Below are 19,253 nucleotides of genomic sequence, written 5' to 3'. Positions count from 1 at the left end.
ACAATTATGACGGCTGTTATTCTCAAATGCAGGGCAGACTCATTAATGTTGTTATTAAAAGAAAACCAAGAAATCAAGCCACTTGGAATTAGGGTCTTGGGGCTCATTAGATCAAAAAATGAACTCTTAGACAAACAGAAATAATTTTAAGATATATGCCAAGCCTCACATATTAGATTAAAACCAATTTTTCTCATATTCAAAGTCAAAGCTTGGGCGTTACTCTGTAACTAGATAACATTGTGACGCTTCTTTCCCTGCTTTCGGTTTTAATTTCTCTTTGTTGTGTCTTCTGCAGATTTTTTTAGTGTGTTGCGTCGCTGAATCTGTACAAAAATATATTCTTCTTTTCGAAGTGCTTCGAGGAATAAGAGATGTTACGTGCAGTCTGTGCAACTGAAAACATCGAATATTGACAGATTTTTCATAATTGAAAGAGAAGTAAATATGAAAACTTACAGGAAATATATGATGGAAACAAGAAGCCTAAATGAAGTTAGGCTAGGCATAGCTAATATGATAATTTGACAGAAATGTAGGATGAAAATCGACTGAAAGCATCTCTTGCAAACAAGTTTATTGATCGACTGAAAGCGTTGCCTGCAAAAGAGCTTATAAATAGACAGAATCAGTGCTGGGAAAAAAGTTTATATATAGACTGAAAGCATTGCTTGCGAAAAATCTCTATCTATAATGTGTCTAAATTAAACATATTTTCCACTGTAAACAAAGTGATGAAAGGAACACCTATAATCATCAAACTTTAAAAATAATTATTTCAGGACTGCCACCGCCTTGGCTCTTCATTCTTCCGGAGGTCAGCACCGCCTCACCGTCTGCCGAACGAAAAGGCAGCACCGCCTCGGAAATGAATATTTACATTTAAGTTGCTGTAACCGACATTAATTTTGGTATAAATACATATGCTTAGTCGAGGAAGAGAATTCACTCGATTTTTGGTGGTGTAATTTCATTGGTTCTGTAATCAAGCAGCTGTAGCTGCTGTTATTTGAATTTATGTTTTTCTGTTTGTTTCTTTCATCCGGTATCAGAGCCAGTTTGGACTTTGTTTGAGTATCAGAGCCAGTTTGGACTTTGTTTGAGAAGCCATTGCTGTGTACCTAAAATTTGTTGTCCTGTGAGGTTGAACAGAACTATTGTGAAGTTGAACAGAACGGTTGTGCAGAGCGCTTGTGACTGAAATTGTTAGGAGCGGTTTAATGCTGCACTCAATCCGTGATTGCTGTGTAGGATCCATTGCTGAGCGTGGTTGAATAGAGGTGCAATATGCAATATTTCGCTGAAGATTTGTAAGGCCAGTGTGCAGTGTCTGGATGGGGCAACGTGAAGTTTAAGGAAGAAGAGATAAATCTGCGATAAGTCGCAACTACCAATCTTGTAAGCTATTCTGTCATGATATTGCCAGTTTTTGATTGGGAGTAGAATTATTTTTCAAATTCCCTGTTTGAAGGCATTCTGAGAATGTTTTTTAAAGTCCGAGAAAATTCGGAGAACTTTCAATTGAGTAGATGGGGACGTGTTTTATTTTCAGCGATTTTAAGTCGGAGAAAATTCGGAGAACTTTCAATTGAGTAGATGGGGACATGTTTTATTTCCAGCGATTTTATCTACAGAGTTGAAGGAAGAAATTTATATTAAAGCTCTACTTCCTTTGGCATTGGATATATTTATTTTTCCATGTGAGTATTTTTTTCTGGCTATGTGTGGCTTTACTTAGCTTATTAACAAAGTGGTTAATGAGTTAAAGTTTTTACTTAGCTTATTAACAAAGTGGTTAATGAGTTAAAGTTTTTTTTATCATTGTGGATTGAGTCAAGAGGAGTTTTTTTTGGATAAATAAAGTACTTAGTAAACCAAAATAAAATGGCTTCAAATACCAACATTACTCAATGAATTCCTATTTTAATTGAGAAAAGTTATGATTCCTGGTTTATTCGAATGAGAACATTGTTGCGTTCTCATGATATTTGAGGATTTGTTACTCATGGATATTTTGAGCCTGCTAATGAGGAAAAAGTGATGGCTCTTACAAATGCTTAGCGAACATTGTTGAAAGAAAACAGAAAAAAAGACAATAAAGCTCTTGGCCTTATTTGCCAAGGCTTAGATGATGTGATACTTTCAAAAGTATCAAATGCAGAATCATCAAAGAAGGCATGGGACACTCTTGAATCATGTTATTAGGGTGTAGCCAAAGTAAAGAATGTCCAGAATTTGAGAAGAGATTTCGAGAAGCTGAAAATGAAAGGCAGTGACACTGTAGATGCTTTTATGACTCAAGTCATGAGTGTTGTTAATCAATTGTGACAATATGGAGAAGACCTCTCAAACAAGAGGGTGATCAAGGAAGTCTTTCGAAGTTTGCCAAAGAAATTTGAAGCGATTGTTGTATCCATAGAAGAGTTCAAGGACACAAGTCAAATGCAAATTGAAGAGTTGACTGGTTCGTTGATTGCACATGAATCCAGGGTGTCAAGATATGATGATAGCTCGTGGGAGAATGCCTTCAAAAGTAACCTTCAATTTCTTAGAGAAAGAGGCAGAGGAAGATCGAGTAATAGAGGACGAGGCAACAGAGATCAAAGACGTCCGCGAGATAATTATGATCATGAAGAGAAATCTCAGCAATGTCCTCTTAATTTAAGGGGGAGTTATAATAGAACCTGGGATTGAGGAAGTCAAAGGTATGATATTTCTAAAGTTCAATGTTACTATTGTAAAAGATATGGCCATTTTGCTACTAAGTGTTTGAAGAGGCAGGCAAATGTTGGTAAGCAATCTGCACACATCTCGGAGGAATTTGAAGACAGTCAGAAGCCGGTGTTTATAACTTGTAACATGACTCAAGAATGTTCAAATGATATTTGGTTTTTAGATAGCGGTTGCAACAATCACATCAATGGAAACCCAATTTTGTTTTCCAATCTAGACATCAGGATTCAGTGTGAAGTCAAGTTGGGTAATGATATTAAGGTATGTGTTAAAGGCAAAGGAATGATTGTTGTTTATATTAGTGACGGTGATAGAAGAACAATTGATGATGTTTATTATGTACCTAACTTGAAATGCAATTTATTGAGCATTGGAAAATTGATAGAGAAAAATTATAGAGTGTTCTTCAAGAATAATGAGTGTACTTCATTGACAAATATCCAAGTAAGCTACTGAGAGCAAGAGTAGAAATGACAAAGAATAGGATGTTTTTGCTTATAATGAGAAATGAATTGACTCCATCCTTGAATGCTTACAAAACTAAGAATTTCAACGAGTCATGGTTATGGCATTTAAGATATGGTCATTTATATTTTGGTGGTCTAAATTTGCTGCAGAAGAAACAGATGGTGAAAGGGTTACCCAATATTCAACAACCGATGAGCTCATGTGAAAGTTGTATACTTGCAAAACATCATAGACATAAATTTGTTTTTGGAATTTCGTACAGGGCGAGAGGTCCATTGGAGATTGTTCACACAGATTTATGTGGACCAATGCAAACACCTTCTTTGGCTGGTAATGTTTACTTTTTGACTTTTATTAATGATTACAATGGAAAAACATGGGTTTATCTTCTGAAATAGAGATCTGAAGCATTTTCTGTATTTAAAACATTTAAAGCTATGGATGAAAATGAAAGTGGAAATCATATTAAAATTTTGAGATCAGATAGAGGTGGTGAATATATGCTAACAAATTTCATTGAGTTTTGTCAATCAAATCAAGAGGCAATTTACTACACGTTATACTCCATAGCAAAATGGAATAACTCAAAGGAAGAATCGAACTATTATGAATATGGCTCGAAGTATGTTGAAGGAGAAGCATCTACCAAATGAATATTGGGGAGAAGCAGTAGCTTGTGTTGTTTATATTCTTAACAGAAGTACGACTAAGAGCTTGAAAGATCGAGTTCCCGAAAAAGCATGGAATGGTAAGAGTTGTCATATATCTCATTTAAAAAATTTTTGTTGCGTTGCTTATGCACATGTTCCTAAAGAATTGAAAAAAAGTTATATGATAGAAGTGAGAAATGTATATTTATTGGATATAGTGACAAGTCTAAAGCATATAGAATTTATAATCCCATCACCAAGAAATATATTATCAGTAAAGATGTTGAATTCAAGGAAGAAGAAGCTTGGGATGGAAGGATAGATAAATCTGTTGCAGAGACAACTGTATTATCTCATGGATATGATAATGAAGATGAGAAAGAAGCATAGGGTGGACAACCAATTCCATATACACCTGCTCCAAGCACGCCAATAAGCCAATCACCAAGAGTTAGTCCATTACAATTCAGAACATTAAGAAATCATGAACATGGCAAACCATCAGGTTACGATGGACAACAAACAACCAGATTAGAGGTAAGTAATGATTCTAATCCTACAATAGCTACATTGAAGAATAGAATTAAAGGTCAGAAGACTAGAATTTTAAAGGAATTGTATGAGCAGAATGATAAAATACATCAAGTTTCAAATTTTGCATTACTTGCATATGATCCAGTAAATTTTGATGAAGTTGTGAAAGAAAAAGCTTGGATAAAAGCCATGGATGAAGAAATTGATGCTATAGAAAGAAATAATACTTTGGAACTTGTAAATTTGCTTGAAGGTAAAAATACTATAGGTATTAAATGGATTTACAAAACTAAAGTGAATGTTGAAGGTGAAATTGAAAAGCATAAAGCAAGACTTGTAGCTCAGGGGTTTAGTCAACAACCTGGTATTGATTATAATGAAACTTTTGCACCTGTAGCTAGACTTGACACAGTGAGAATGGTATTAGCTATAGATATATCAGATGGATGTTAAATCTGCATTTTTAAATGGTTTTCTAGAAGAAGAGGTTTATGTGAAACAACCTCGTGGATATGAAATTGATGGTCAAGAAGATAAAGTTTACAAATTAAAAAAAGCATTATATGGATTGAAACAAGCACCCTGAGTATGGTATAGTAGAATTGATGAATATCTAAATAACAATGGATTCATTAGGAGTCCAAGTGAGCCAACTTTGTATACAAAAGTAAACGAGAATGGTAAAATTTTGATTGTGTGCTTGTATGTTGATGATTTGATTTTCACTGGAGATTTCTCAATAGATGATTTTAAGACAAACATGAAAAGAGAATTTGATATGACTGATTTAGGCCTAATGAAATATTTTCTTGGTATTGAAGTAACTCAATCTGAAGATGGTATTTTCATTTGTCAATCTAAGTATGCAAAGGATATATTGAAAAAGTTCAGAATGCAAAATTGTGATCCAGTTGTAACCCCAATTGCAATTGGTACAAAACTCAGTAAGGATGATCATGGTTCAGATATTGATCCAACCTTTTGTTTAAACAATTGATTGGAAGTCTTATGTATTTGACTGCAACAAGACCTGATATAATGTTTGGTATAAGTTTAATTTCTAGATTCATGGAGTCTCCTAAGAGTACACATTGGCTAGTTGGAAAAATGATTATAAGATATGTTGTTGGAACAAGAAATTATGGTATCCTATATGCATCTGATTTAAATTTTAAACTAACTATATATACAAATAGTGATTTTGCAGGCAATATTGATGACAAAAGGAGCACATCTGGGTATGTGTTCAGCTTTGGTTCAGGTGCAATTTCATGGGCATCAGTGAAGCAATCCATTATGACTCTATCATCAGCTGAAGCAGAGTATGTTGCAGCCACGACAGCAGCATGCGAAACTGTTTGGATGAGAAGAATTTTGAAAGAGTTGTTGCATGAACAGAGAGAACCCACTCATATTTTCTGTGGCAACAAATCTGCTATTGCGTTATCAAGAAATCATGTTTTCTGTAAGAAGAGTAAACATATTGATACGAGGTATCATTTCATTAGAGAATTAGTAAGCAATAATGAAATATGTATGGAATTCTGCAGATCAGAAAACCAGTTTGCAGACATATTTACAAAACCCTTGGGAAAATAACTCTTTGAAACTCACAGGGAAAACATAGGGGTATGCATGATGTAACGACATTTTGATGTAATAGCAAAGTTTTTTTTTTTTTTTTTTTTTGTGAAATAATTAAGAGGGAGAATGTAAAATAACTATTTTACGACTGCCACCGCCTTGGCTCTTCATTCCTCTAGAAGTCAGCGTCGCCTCACCGCTTACGGAACAAAATGGCAGCACTGCTTTGGAAATGAATATTTTAATTGCTGTAACCAACATTAATTTTGGTATAAATACATATGCTTAGCCGAGAAAGAGAATTCACTATCGGTTCTTGGTTGTGTAATTTCATTGGTTTTATAATCAAGTAGCTGTAGCTGTTGTTATCTAAATTTATGTATTTTTGTTTCTTTCACAGACCATGACCACCAAAAACAGAATTCAAGATTTAAGCGCAAAGTGGAAAACAGCAAAATGTCGGATGAAGTCAGTGTAATATTGAACTCTGTGAACATAATTGAACGATGATTGTTAAAAGATAAGTAATACAAAAAAACCATATGAAGTTTCGGAAACATATATGATTTTTTTTAAAGAATTATAACCCCACAACAGAAAGCTGTAATAATTATATTTAGTGGAGGGTAAGTAATGTGATGACTTCAATCAACTGAATTATATAAGGGAAAAACTCGTTAGTACAATCCGTTGAAAGAATTGGGAGAAAGTATCGTGGAGGAAAAAAAGCCATCAGTTTTGCGGGGAAAGGAATCCCCGAGTTCTAAGTTAAAAATGAGTAGTCTCCAAGGATTATTAACATTTGTTTTCATTAAAACTAAAAATAATTAATAACCTATTAGTGTGTTTTTAGTTATAGATAATAAAAAGAAATTTTAATATGTTGGTAATTATTTTACATGGATGTGAACTTTGACTATAAAATATTTTTAGAAAATTTTGGATAAATAGGAAGATTAAAACCAATTTAAAAAAAAATTATTTATAATTTTAAAATTAAATTCAAAATATTCTAAAAATTATGAAGATATACTAAATTTTTTATGAAGATATACTTGAATTTTGAGCAATAATAACAATAATAATTTTTCTTTAATATTTTGATTGTAGAATTATGATGTAAAATTGCAGCTATTTATGAACAATTCTACTTTATTGTTCTGCGGACATTAATTCACAATTTAGAACAATAATGTGAGACATGCAATAAAAAATAACACACATGCACATTGTTTTTCTAACTGCGAAAATCTCTTTTAAGTCTAATTGCATTAAATCAAATGAATAGATATTGCTAGCTTAGTCTAAGCTCAACTTGCAATTGAATAACCTATCTCTCCGCTCAATGAGAAGCTCTAACCCAGACTTGGTCAATTTCTGTGTCAACTTGAGCCCCTATTTCCTTGCACAATTCCTAGATAATTAGCCCCTAATTTTTAGGAATTTTCCTCCAATTAATTGCACAATTACCAAGGTTGATCATTTGACTGCATGCAACACCTGTACTCGCAAGACTAGTCTATAATTAATGTTACGCTACCTTGAAAACTCCACCACAGCTGGGGAACTCGAATTCTCTGCATGCACTAGCAATATTGGGTTGATTGATCAGTTAACGAAATGACCACTGACTTAGACTGTGGTCCCATTACACAATTGACTTTCCACTAGTTCCTCCAACTATTAGAACTAGTTTAATTGAACTCAACTAGATATAATTGAATTGGATTACTAAAATTTAGCAAACACACATGCTTAATTGAACTCCAAGTCCTCTAACTTGAATTTATTGAGCTAACTGAGTGACAAGAGCCATGTAACACAAGTTAACTACATCCAAGTAGTCCGCTAATGTGGAAATTCGAATTTTGTCAATTTGATCAAGGCAAAATCAAATTGAGACTTTCTTGTTGCATTTTTCAACACTCCCTCTTAACAAGAAAAATATTATCAACCACCCCTATCCTACACCTATGGAACTCAAACTTCCCTCTTGACAAAACCTTTGTCAAAATGTCAACATCTTATTCCTATATCAGAATGTATTGTAGCAACATTATTTGCTTCTGCACACAGTCTCGTAAATGATGATACCAGATACCTATATGCTTAGATCGATCGTGAAATACCAGATTCTCAGGGAGATTAATGCAACTCTGATTATCACAATAGATCACAATTGGACCCATCATCTGACAAAACAATACCACAAGTATCTTTCTCATCCACATTACCTCACATGCTGCTTGACTTACAGCCACGTACACTGCTTCTGTCGAGTTGGGCACCATAGATCTTTGCTTCCTATTGTACTAGGAAATCGATGTGGACCCAACACTGAAAATTCAACCTAATGTACCCTTTCGGTCAGATGGACTCCTTTCTCAATCTGCATTTGTGAAGGCACACAACTTTACTCCCTCTATCTGTCTGTACCATAATCCATACTAGGTAGTGCCTCTTAGGTATATGCTTAGCTGCCTTCCAATATAATTTGGTCGGCCTAACCATAGCTTGACTTAGCTGGTTGACTACATAGCACATATATGGTTGTGTGTTCACAAGATACATCAGTGAACCCACTAATTATTGGTAAATAGTAGCATCCACCTTTTCACCTGAAGTGGTAGTCTCCTTCCTCCAATTGGTTGCTAGAGGTGTCTTAATGGGTTTACAACTCTCCATGCGAAATATCTCTAATATCTCATTGGCATACTTGCCTTGAGACACAAACAATTCCCATAGTCTTGCCATACTCCCAGCCGGAGAAAGTAGTGCATGAAACCCATGTCCTTCATTTCAAATTCCCTTCCAAGGTCCTCCTTGCAAGAGTTGAACAACTGCTCATCCAATGTTAATATTAAATCATCAACATATAAAAAAATATAAGAAATTTACCTTCTACCAAGATATGATAGAGGTTCACAGTCGCTTCACTTTTGGTGAAGCCCAACCCAGTGAGATAAATTTCGATCCTGGTGTACCAAGCACAAGGTGTTTGTTTGAGGTCATACAATGCTCACTTGAGTCTACACACATGAGACTCCTGATCAAATGTCTCAAAAACTTCTGGTTGCTCGATGTACACCTCCTCCTCAATAACCCCAGTGAGAAATGTTTCTTTTACATCCATCTGGTGGATCTTCCACCCCATTTGCAAAGGAAATACAAGAATTGATTTAATGGATGAATACCTTGCTACAGGAGGAAAGATTTCCTCATAGTCAATTCCCTCAAATTGAGAGAATCCTTTGGTCACAAATCTGGCCTTATACTTCTCTATGCTTCTGTCTATTGCATGCTTAACCTTGAAGATTAATCTTGAACCCACAACTAATTTATTTGTTGGTTTTAGGACCACTTCCCAAACACTATTCTTAATGATGGATTCATATTCTTCTACCATGACATCAATCCAAATAGGTTGCTCAACTTCTTCCTTGAAAGAGGATGGCTTAGTCTCTACAAGCACAACCATTAGAGCCATGTAGCCAGTGTACCTCTCAGGTGACCTCCTTTGCATGCACAAATTTGAAGGAAATCCCATATTCTCCCTTGCATCCTGCACAAGTCTGTCAGCTTCCCTGGTTATTTTCTTTCCTTCTATGGATGGTTCTGATTTAGTGGATGTCTCTACTCTCTGCTCCTCTATTTGCGGTTGCTCCACAACTTCCCGAGGTTCCTCCTTTGGAGCTAAAATCTCCTCTTCTGGTGGGATTTGAAGCTCCCTCTCAAGAGAGCACCACATTGTTTTCTCCTCATCAAACTTTACATCCCTTCACACAACTATCATTTTGAGGGAAGGTAAGTACACATGGTAATTGTGTGGAGTTTCAGTGTAACCCACAAAAACTCCTAACTCTTCTATCAAATCAAGCTTCTTCCTCGAATATTTGGAGACATGGCAGTAAACAAAGGCTCCAAAAATCCTAAAGTGAGACACATCCGACTTTCTCTGAGAAATCCTCCTCTAATGTAATCATACCCAGAATCCGATGAGGACTCTGGTTCTACAAGTAAACTATTGTGTTACATGCCTCTGCCCACAAATGCAGTGGCAGTCTTTGGTCATGTAGCATAGCTCTTGCTACTTTAATAATGCTCTGGTTCTTTCTCTTAGCTACCCCATTCTGTTGTGGATTGTGGGGTCTTATCTATTCTCTTCGAATTCCTTCTTTCACACAAAATCCTTGAAGTCATTTGAAACATTCTCACCTCCATTGTCGCTCCTGAGAGCCTTCACCTTCTTTCCAGTCTCTTTCTCAACTAGTGCCTTGAATTCTACAAACTTGGATAATGTCTCATCCTTATTCTGCATGAGGAAGATCTAGCACTTCCTTGAGAAATCATCAATAAAAATAACAAAATATTTATGTCTAGTAGTGGAGGCTATTGAGAAGGGTTCACAAACATCAAAATGGACTCTTTCTAAGACTGCATGTGCTTTTTTGTCTCGTTCATGGAATGTGGATTTCACATACTTCCCCAACGTACAAACTTTGCAGACATCCTATTGCTCAACTGCACCTTTAGGGAGGCCATTGGTTATTTGCTGCATAATATGTAAGGCACCATGATGAAAATGGCTCATTCTCCTATGCCAACATTAAATGACATTGCGACTCTGCACTTTCTTTGCTTTACTGCTTAATGCAACACAATCTTCCACATCCAACTTATACAGGTTCTTCACCCAAACCCCAATCTGCTTCACCTATCTAGTGGTTATGTGTCTCAGGAACACTTCCCTTTGTTGAAGATCATGCCATAACCACAGTCTTCCAAAATTTCTACAGAGATGATATTCTTCTTTAGGCTTGGAACAAACATGACATCTTTGAGACGAAGAGGAGATCCTAACTTCCTTTGAAAGGTTACTGTAACAATATTGGTAGCATTGTACCTTGCATTATCCCCAAGCTCAATATGCATTTGGAGATATTTCTCCTCCAAGTCACTAAAAAACTCTCTACAACTTGTCATGTGGAACGAGGCACCAGAGTCCCAAGTACCTCACACTCCCCATCACAGTGTTGGTCATGCACGCGAAGCTAATGCCTCACTCGTTACTCTTCCTGAGTTCTTCTTGCCAGACTTTTTGTGTGGAAACTTTTTAGTGTAGTGCCTGAATTCATGACAATTGAAGCATTTTATTTTGGAAAAGTATTTCTTCTTTCCCCCTTGGTTGGATTTTGGTTTGGTTTGAGATTTTTTCCCTTTGTCCTTCTTTCTCTTTCCAACCAATGCAAATTTTTTTTCATCTGTGCCCTTGGACGAAGTTCCATCTTTAGTATTTCTCCGGATCTCTTCTTGTACCAAATCAAACCACAAGCATTCCCAATTCGGTAATGTCTCCCTCCTATTCACCGAGTCCTAGTAGTTATGCTAGCTTTTGGGAAAGCCTAGAAGAGCTAGGCTCACTAGGTCATCTTATGCAACATTCACACTAAACCCTCCAATCTCATCACAACTTGGGTAAATATGCAGAGATACTGCAAAATAGTGTCATTCTTCTGCATCTTGATATTTCAAAGTTTGTCTTTGAGGCCCAGTTTCTTGTTGTCACTGCTATTCTCGAACAACTCTATCATTGCCTTTCACATTGCGAAAGGAGTTTATTTTCCATGGAGATTTGAGACAATGTGGTCTCGCACTTCCTCCAAGAGTATTCTCCTCGCCTTAGTTACATCTTTCTTCCATTGCGCTAGGTTCTATGCATCAGATGCTTGTAGTTTTGCAATATCTGTCTTGGCATATTCTAGCAATCCATTGTCATCTAGCACTACCTCTATGCGATACTCCCATGCAATGAAATTCGAGCTATCTTCCAAGGCATACTCTAATCTCATCCCGCTGAAGGCCATTTTCCCAACTCTGAAGAGATCCCACTACACTCGAGCTACAAATTCAATCCTCCTAAGAAACAACTATGAAATTCCTGCTCTAATGTGAATCCTGCTCCGATACCATGTAGAATTATGATGTAGAATTGAAACTACTCAAGAAATTTTAATCTAAATCAAGGGACACAATTCTACTCTATTGTTATGTGGACATTAATTCACAATTTAAAACAACAATCTTAGACATGCAATAAGAAATAACACATAGGAACAATATTTTCTAGGGGAAAAGACTGCTAAAAACCCCTTAAGCTTGCTTGCATTAGATCAAATGAATAGAGATGTATTAAAATTGTTAGCTTAGCCTGAGCTCAACCTGCAAGTGAATAACCTATCTCTCTGCTCAATGAGAAGCTCTGACCCCGACTTTGTCAATTTTTGCCTCAACTTGAGCCCCTATTTCCTTGCACAATTCCTAGAGAATTAGCTCCTATTTTTTAGAAAATTTCCTCCAATTGTTTGTGCGAATCCCAAGGTTGATCCTCTGACTGCATGCAACATCTATACACTGAAGACCAGTCTACAATTGATGTTACACTGCCTTGGAATATCCACCACAGTCGGGGAACTCGAATTCTTTGTATGCACTAGCTATTTTGGGTTGATTGATCAGTTAACTAGATGATCACTGAGTTACACTGATGTTCCATTACACCACTGACCTTCCACTAGTTCCTCTAACTGTTAGAACTAGTTTCACTGAACTCAACTAGATATAACTAAACTAGATTACTAAAATTTAGCAATCACACATGCTTAATTGAACTCCAAGCCCTCTAACTTGAATTCACTGAGCTAACCGAGTGGCGAGCCTTGTCACACAAGTTAACTGCATCCAAGTTGTTTGCTGATGTGGAAATTCGATTTTTCTCAATTTGACTAAGGCAAAATCAAATTGAGACTTTCTTGCTGCATTTTCCAACATTGGTCACTCTTCTTATCCAATGAAATATCTTTAAACAAATTTTAGAGAAATAGAGTAAATCAAAAATAAAATTGTAACTTATAATCTCATTAAAGTGCAGACACCTGTTGTAAAAGTATTTTTATTATCCTCTCATATATTAAAATATTTTGATATCTTATGTGAAATTTAGAAATGAAACCAAAAAGATTTAGAAATTTTTCATAATTTATATTCTCAAAATTAAAATCAATACATTGTCTCTCTTTTTTTTTATAAAAGCCAACCTAATTTTATAACTTGTAATTCAACCATCATTTTTAAATATTCGATGTAGAAAAAATAAGATAAACATCCTGGATCACTAAGATAAACATCATGAATGACTAAAGAAGATAAACATCACATCACATATGACTAAACGCTCCTGAAATCGCTTCAAACTCTAGTCAAAATCGTAAACTGACATACCCTAATTTTAACCATAAAAATTAAATTTATTTAGCGCAAAGAAAAAAATCAACCTGCCTAAAATATTTGTCAAACTTTTATCCACTTTTAATCATCACAACGACTTTTCTAAACTCTTCGAGTCATCAAAACTATTCTAATATTGGATATTTTTCCAATAGCTTGTTCCAAAACAAACGTGGTACAAGTATACAACAGAACTAGAGTTTCAAACACGAAATAATGTATGCATTCAAGAGTGATTTCTTTAATTCTGGCAAAATTTTCAACAGCAATTCAAAGCTACTGAGTTCTCAACTATGATTTTTCAAATTTTAATTAGCATAAAAATTACAACAGAAACTCAAAGCCACTGGAATATATTTGGTGTTAATAGGTGAGTTCTCAACTATGATTTCAAATTAAAATATCAACAGCAATTTAAAGCTACCTGAAGTTATCTAGAGTTAGAAACAGAATTATCTCTTTGAGATCTCCTCGTTAAATTTTGAGAATACTTTCAGATCTTTGGCCAAAGTAGCAACTGTTTTAGTTCGGTCTTGTCTGTAACATAAATTGAATTACTTAATCGATTTCATGTAGTCTAAAACTGCAAACCATGGAAATAGCATTTAAGAAAAAGCATCGATATATTTTACTGCTATTAGTACCTGTCCAAGGCCTCCAAATACCTCTCTTCTGTTTCTTAGTCTCGAAGAACATTTTCAAAGAGTACCTGCGAGACAATGTTCGACTTCATCACATTCCCAGCGTGAGCCTCATCCTCAAAATACGTCATATTGAAAAAGAAGCCTGACTCGCTCGAGCCTGAAGATCAAGTTCACAGTACTCCATTAAATAAGCCTGTATCACTTCATTTTTCATCAATTTTAAATCAACATAAAAGGCAAAACAAAGGGCAGAATATACTAATTAGACTCATGAATTTTTCCTCATCCAAGAGATGAACTGTATAATAAGGAACAACAATTCCCTAATAACCTATGACATGATGCCAGCTTTTACTTTAATGTTAAATATCCATGTCCACTATCAAACAGCAGCCCCTGCATAACTGATGGTGTGTCCAATCCAAAGTGAACGCTCAATACGAGCATTTACAGTCTCAAATCTGAAATTTTAGGTCTTCTTGAAAAACAGTCCAAATAAAAAATTCAGGTCTTCTTGAAACACAGCCTAAATAAAAAATTTAGGTCTTGTTTAAAAACAGCTTAAATAAAAGCGTCTCGCCTTAAATTCGAATATTCTAGACACTTATTTTCATCAATTCAACAGAGAGTCTAAATTTACATAGTCGCTGGAAAATTCTAGACACTTATTTTCATCAATTCAACAGAGTCTAAATTTACAAGCTATAGTTGTTCGTAATGTTTACAGTCACTTTTTGGCATTTGCTCACTGGAAAACAGGGAATGGAGTAAAATATCCAATATAAGGTATAATGTTCACACTGCAGGATTTATTTAAAAGGATCACTTCTGGCGGGCAGATTTTCACTGTAAATTTATCTAAATAGACAACTTCAAACTTTAAATTTATCTAAAAGATCAATTCTCGGAAACATTGTAAACTTATCTAAAAAATCACTTCTTGCAAGCAGATTTATCTAAAAAGATTACTTCTCGCCAACACTGTAAATTTATCTAAAAAGATCACTTCTTACCGGCAGATTTATTTGAAAGGATCACAGACTTTGAAAGGATTACTTTCTACGGGGATCTAAAGAGATCACTTCTTGCAGGCAGATTTAATTGAAAGGATCACAGACTTTGAAAGGATTACTGTCTGCGGGCTCGGCCACGGAATCTGACTTCGAGAGTCTCCACAGAATTGAATCATTGACCTTTCAATGGAAAGTGCTTTTAATGACCTAAAATATAAAACACATTAAAAAATATATATTATGCAAATGCAAAACGCTTTGCGATACTCTGTACCTAGATAATATTACGACGCTTCTTTCCCTCCTTTCGCTTTGAATTTCTCTTTGTTGTTTGTCTTCTGCAGATTCTTTTAGTGTGTTGATTGTGTTTTTGCATTCTTGAAGCCTGAAGCAATAAAGATATTCTCCTGGTCAGACAAAACACTTTGAAGTATAAGAGATGTTGCGTCCACAAACTGCATACACTCTTCTGTCCAGTCTGTGCAATTGTAAACTTTAAACCTCAAATATGGCAGATTTCTCATAACTAAGCGTATTTGAAAGAGAAGTAAATGTGAAAATTTACAAAAAAATATTCTCCTTTTCAAAGAAACTACTTCGAAGAATGAGAGATGTTACGTGCACAACCTGCATACTCTCGTCTGTCCAGTCCGTGCTGCTGTAAACATCAAATAGCGCAGATTTCTCATATCTAAGCGTCTTTGAAAGAGAAGTAAATTTGAAAACTTACAAGAAAGATATTTTCCTTTTCAAAGAAAACACTTTGAAGAATAAGAGATGTTACGTGGACAACCTGCATACACTCTTCTGTCCAGTCCGTGCAACTGTAAACATCAAATAGGGCAGATTTCTCATGACTAAGCGTATTTGAAAGAGAAGTAAATGTGAAAACTTCCAAGAAATGTATGATGAAAATAACAAGCCTAAATGCAGGTCCACATAGCTAATATGATAACTTCACAGAAATCTAAGATGGAAATCGACTGAAAGCATTGCCTGCAAAAAAGTTTATAAATCGACTGAAACCGTTGCCTGCAAAAAAAAGGCTCATAATTCTACAGAAATTATATCCTGCAAAAAAGTCTATATGTCGACTGAAAGCATTTCCTGCAAAAAAGCCCTATCAATTATGTGTCTGAATTAAAAAGTGATGAAAGGAACGCTCATCTTCATCGCACTATGACCACCAAAAATGAATTTAAGATTTAAGAGCGCAGTGGAAAACAGGAACATGCTCGTTTTCGATGTGAGTCGTTTACACCATAGACATCGAGATTTATAACTGTAAAATTTAAAATGATTTGGTAACTTATAATCTCAAAATTAAAGTCTATATATTTTTCCTTATAATATTTTTCTAAAAAATTAAGTCTATATATTTTTTCTTATAATATTTTTCTAAAAAATTATCCTTAGCTATACAGTGCAGTGAGGCTGGTGCATATATAGAGATAGATATAGAGATAGATGAAAATACTGCAAGGAACGATGCAAGTTTCTTAGCGTGGGCGTGTTCTTTCATAAATTGATGATATCAATCAATTTATGAATCCGTTGAGGCACTGAAGCGGAGGTACAGTGATTCGGCCATCCACAATTGCATCGAGCACCTCTCGATATCCTGCTGGGGCGTCTGGTCTGTCCTCGGAGTCATCATTTTGGTGTTGAGCTCCTCCCGGATAAATGCGTACAGAGCAAAGAATTTAGACCCATGGATTAATGTTCTGCAACAGGAGCCTTCCTACATGGGAATGCGAGTGCGCTGCTCGTATGACAGCCTGGTTGCTGTTAACTCCTCTTCTAGTCGTTGCTTGAGGTGGGATTCGAACTCTTGTATCTGCTCTACAATTTGAAGGTCGTGGAATGCAAGAATGGAGTCGAGAAATGTTTGTTTGAGGGCAGAGACAAGTGGGAAGGAAGGGCTGCAAGGGGATTCTAAATATGTGTACACTGGAATACCCCTGGCAACGTTAATAAGCTCTTCTTTAATGGATTCAGGGAGCTGACATGCATCTGAAACACTTGAAATGACTCCTGACACAGCTTTTACAAGTATTTGTTCTAGTTGTCTGAGATCTATTGCCTGGCAGAGAGCTCATAAGTAAGATGCCAGCATTAATTTTAAGATATCCAGAGCTTCTTCAGTCTTCCTAGCAGATATGAGGGCCAGAGAATTGATGTCCTGGTTGTGCTGCTCGGCACTGTGAACGTGGGTAGTGACTGGGATAGCCAGGAATTGAAGCTCGGAACTGTAAGCAGCCATGGCTATGTCGACTCCCTTGAAGCCATAGTCCAAGCTCAGGTCAGGACCCAGGGAAAGGTTGCCCGGGAACCCATTGCTGTAGAATTCAATCATTAGCTCTGTGAACTGTGCAAAGAGGAGCTTACCCAGTCCAGCCAGAGCTACACGAACATAGTCCATGTAGAATCCCACTGCACTGCCCTGGAAATTGGCGCCATGGAGGGCCTTGCCGTTGACCTGGTCAATGATGGGATTGTCGTTGGCAGACTTGATCTCTGTCTCAATAGTGGCCGTGGCTGCTCTTATGGTCTGCACCAGAGGGGCCAGCCACTGGGGACTCGAACGTAGAGCATAGCGGTCCTGTTTGGGCTTTTTCAGAGAATTGATGCTGTAATACGCTCTTCAAAGCTCCTGGAAGGGCTGTTTCTGAGCAGCCATTCAAGAAGTGCCGCGGACTGTATCTGGCCTGGATGCGGCTTCAACTCGTGGATCAGCGGATGCGCGAATCCTTCACGCCCGAAGATGACTTCGCAGAACATTCCGCAGAGCATTTCCACGAGCAAGAGCAGAACGTTGTTATCATACATGATGGTGGCAGCGAGGGCAGTGGCAAACGAAGTGCCATTGACAAGAGCCAAGCCTTCTTTGGCCTGGAGCTTGAAGGGCTGCAGGCCTGCTTTCACCAGAGCCTCCGGTGCAGCCATTTCTTGTTCTTCACCATGACCCCCCATTCGAGCCTTGACTTGGGGATTCCCAATTAGCAGACCTGCTATATAGGCCAAGGGAATTAGGTCACCTGCAGCGCTCACAGAGCCTCGCAAGGGGTATTTGGGCGTGATCTGAGTATTGATAAGTTGCTGTAGCGCTTCCATGATCTCCCATCGAATCCAGGAGCAGCCATAGATGAAGCTATTCATTCTCAGAAACACGGCGCATCGAGTGGTGATGGGGGAGAGCTCCCCCGGCGACGAAGAAGGGCCGGTGAATGCTCCAGCTAGCAAACACCGAATTAGCGCCTCTTGCAACTCGCTCAGTTGGTTGGTTCTCTTGCTTGAACAAGCACCGAATCCAGCGGTCACGCCATAGATATCAGCGCCTTCCTTGGCTTTCTCTTGCACCCACAAAGAACACCTCTCAACCCGTTCTCTGCAATTCCCGCCATGGCTTTCTCTTGCACCCACAAAGAACACCTCTCAACCCGTTCTCTGCAATTCCCGCCATGATTATCAAGTGTCACTTTCACTGAAACAGAGAATGAGAGTACATTCAAGCGAAGGGAGACCCACTAAAGTTGTAATGTCTCTATTCTGAGGATAAGAATACTCCACACTTATGGGATATGGGATTGTGAGGATGAAAAGAAAGTGCTGGATTCTATTCATGTTTTGGAGTACAATTATTATGAGTCATGGAACACATCCTAGGGTTTAACTGACAGAATAACAAAAACTTTAAGGAGTAGTCTATGGAGGCAGTAGAATGGCCCCTTTTCCGGCACCGGCCGGAAAATCGTCCGGCTCCGGCTGCCGGAAATCTCCCCCTCTTCCGCCACCACCGCTCCTCCCGTTCTCCGCCAACCTCCCAGTCCGCCCTGACATTCCCTGACAGATCGCCCTGACAGATCGCCGATCGCCTGACATCCTTCCTGCACAAGGGAATGCGCTGGTTCGGGGAGTAATTCCTTCATGCGCGATCTTTCCATAGACTACTCCTTTCCCTCCATTCGAATTCAACACCCGCGCGCTGTGCTCCCCTACCCTTACTCTGGAGCCATTCTACTGCCGCCATTGTGGTTTCGATCCTCTGCGAACTCCTTCGGCCACGTACTCCTCGCAGGTAATCCCTTTAAGACTATTTTCTGTGGTTCGATTTTTCTCCCGCAGAATTTCTTTCCAAAATCCGAAGGTTTTCGAATCCTGGTTAAAAAATGAAATTAAAACCATTACAATCCCTCTGTCTGTTTTCTGATATGCCACACAGTTATCAATTTATTGGCTACTTTTCTGCAACAGTCCTTCGTGTTCTTGTTAAACATTTTTAGAATGAGAACAGACATCTGCCCAAGGTTTGGGTGCTACTGGATTTACATGGAACCAAGACT

At 37.3% G+C, this 19,253-nt stretch overlaps 1 pseudogene; it reads right to left on the bottom strand.

The window, feature by feature from the left end:
- Positions 1 to 16,416: 16,416 nt before the first annotated feature.
- On the bottom strand, positions 16,417 to 18,839 carry LOC149223809 (phenylalanine aminomutase (L-beta-phenylalanine forming) pseudogene; annotated as a pseudogene).
- Positions 18,840 to 19,253: the final 414 nt, after the last annotated feature.

Source organism: Pinus tabuliformis, chromosome Q (assembly GCF_031772625.1).
Source record: "Pinus tabuliformis cultivar Carrire ecotype Pingquan chromosome Q, CPIR1, whole genome shotgun sequence".
NCBI lineage: Eukaryota > Viridiplantae > Streptophyta > Pinopsida > Pinales > Pinaceae > Pinus > Pinus tabuliformis.
This window is presented reverse-complemented; position numbering and strand designations above follow the sequence as displayed.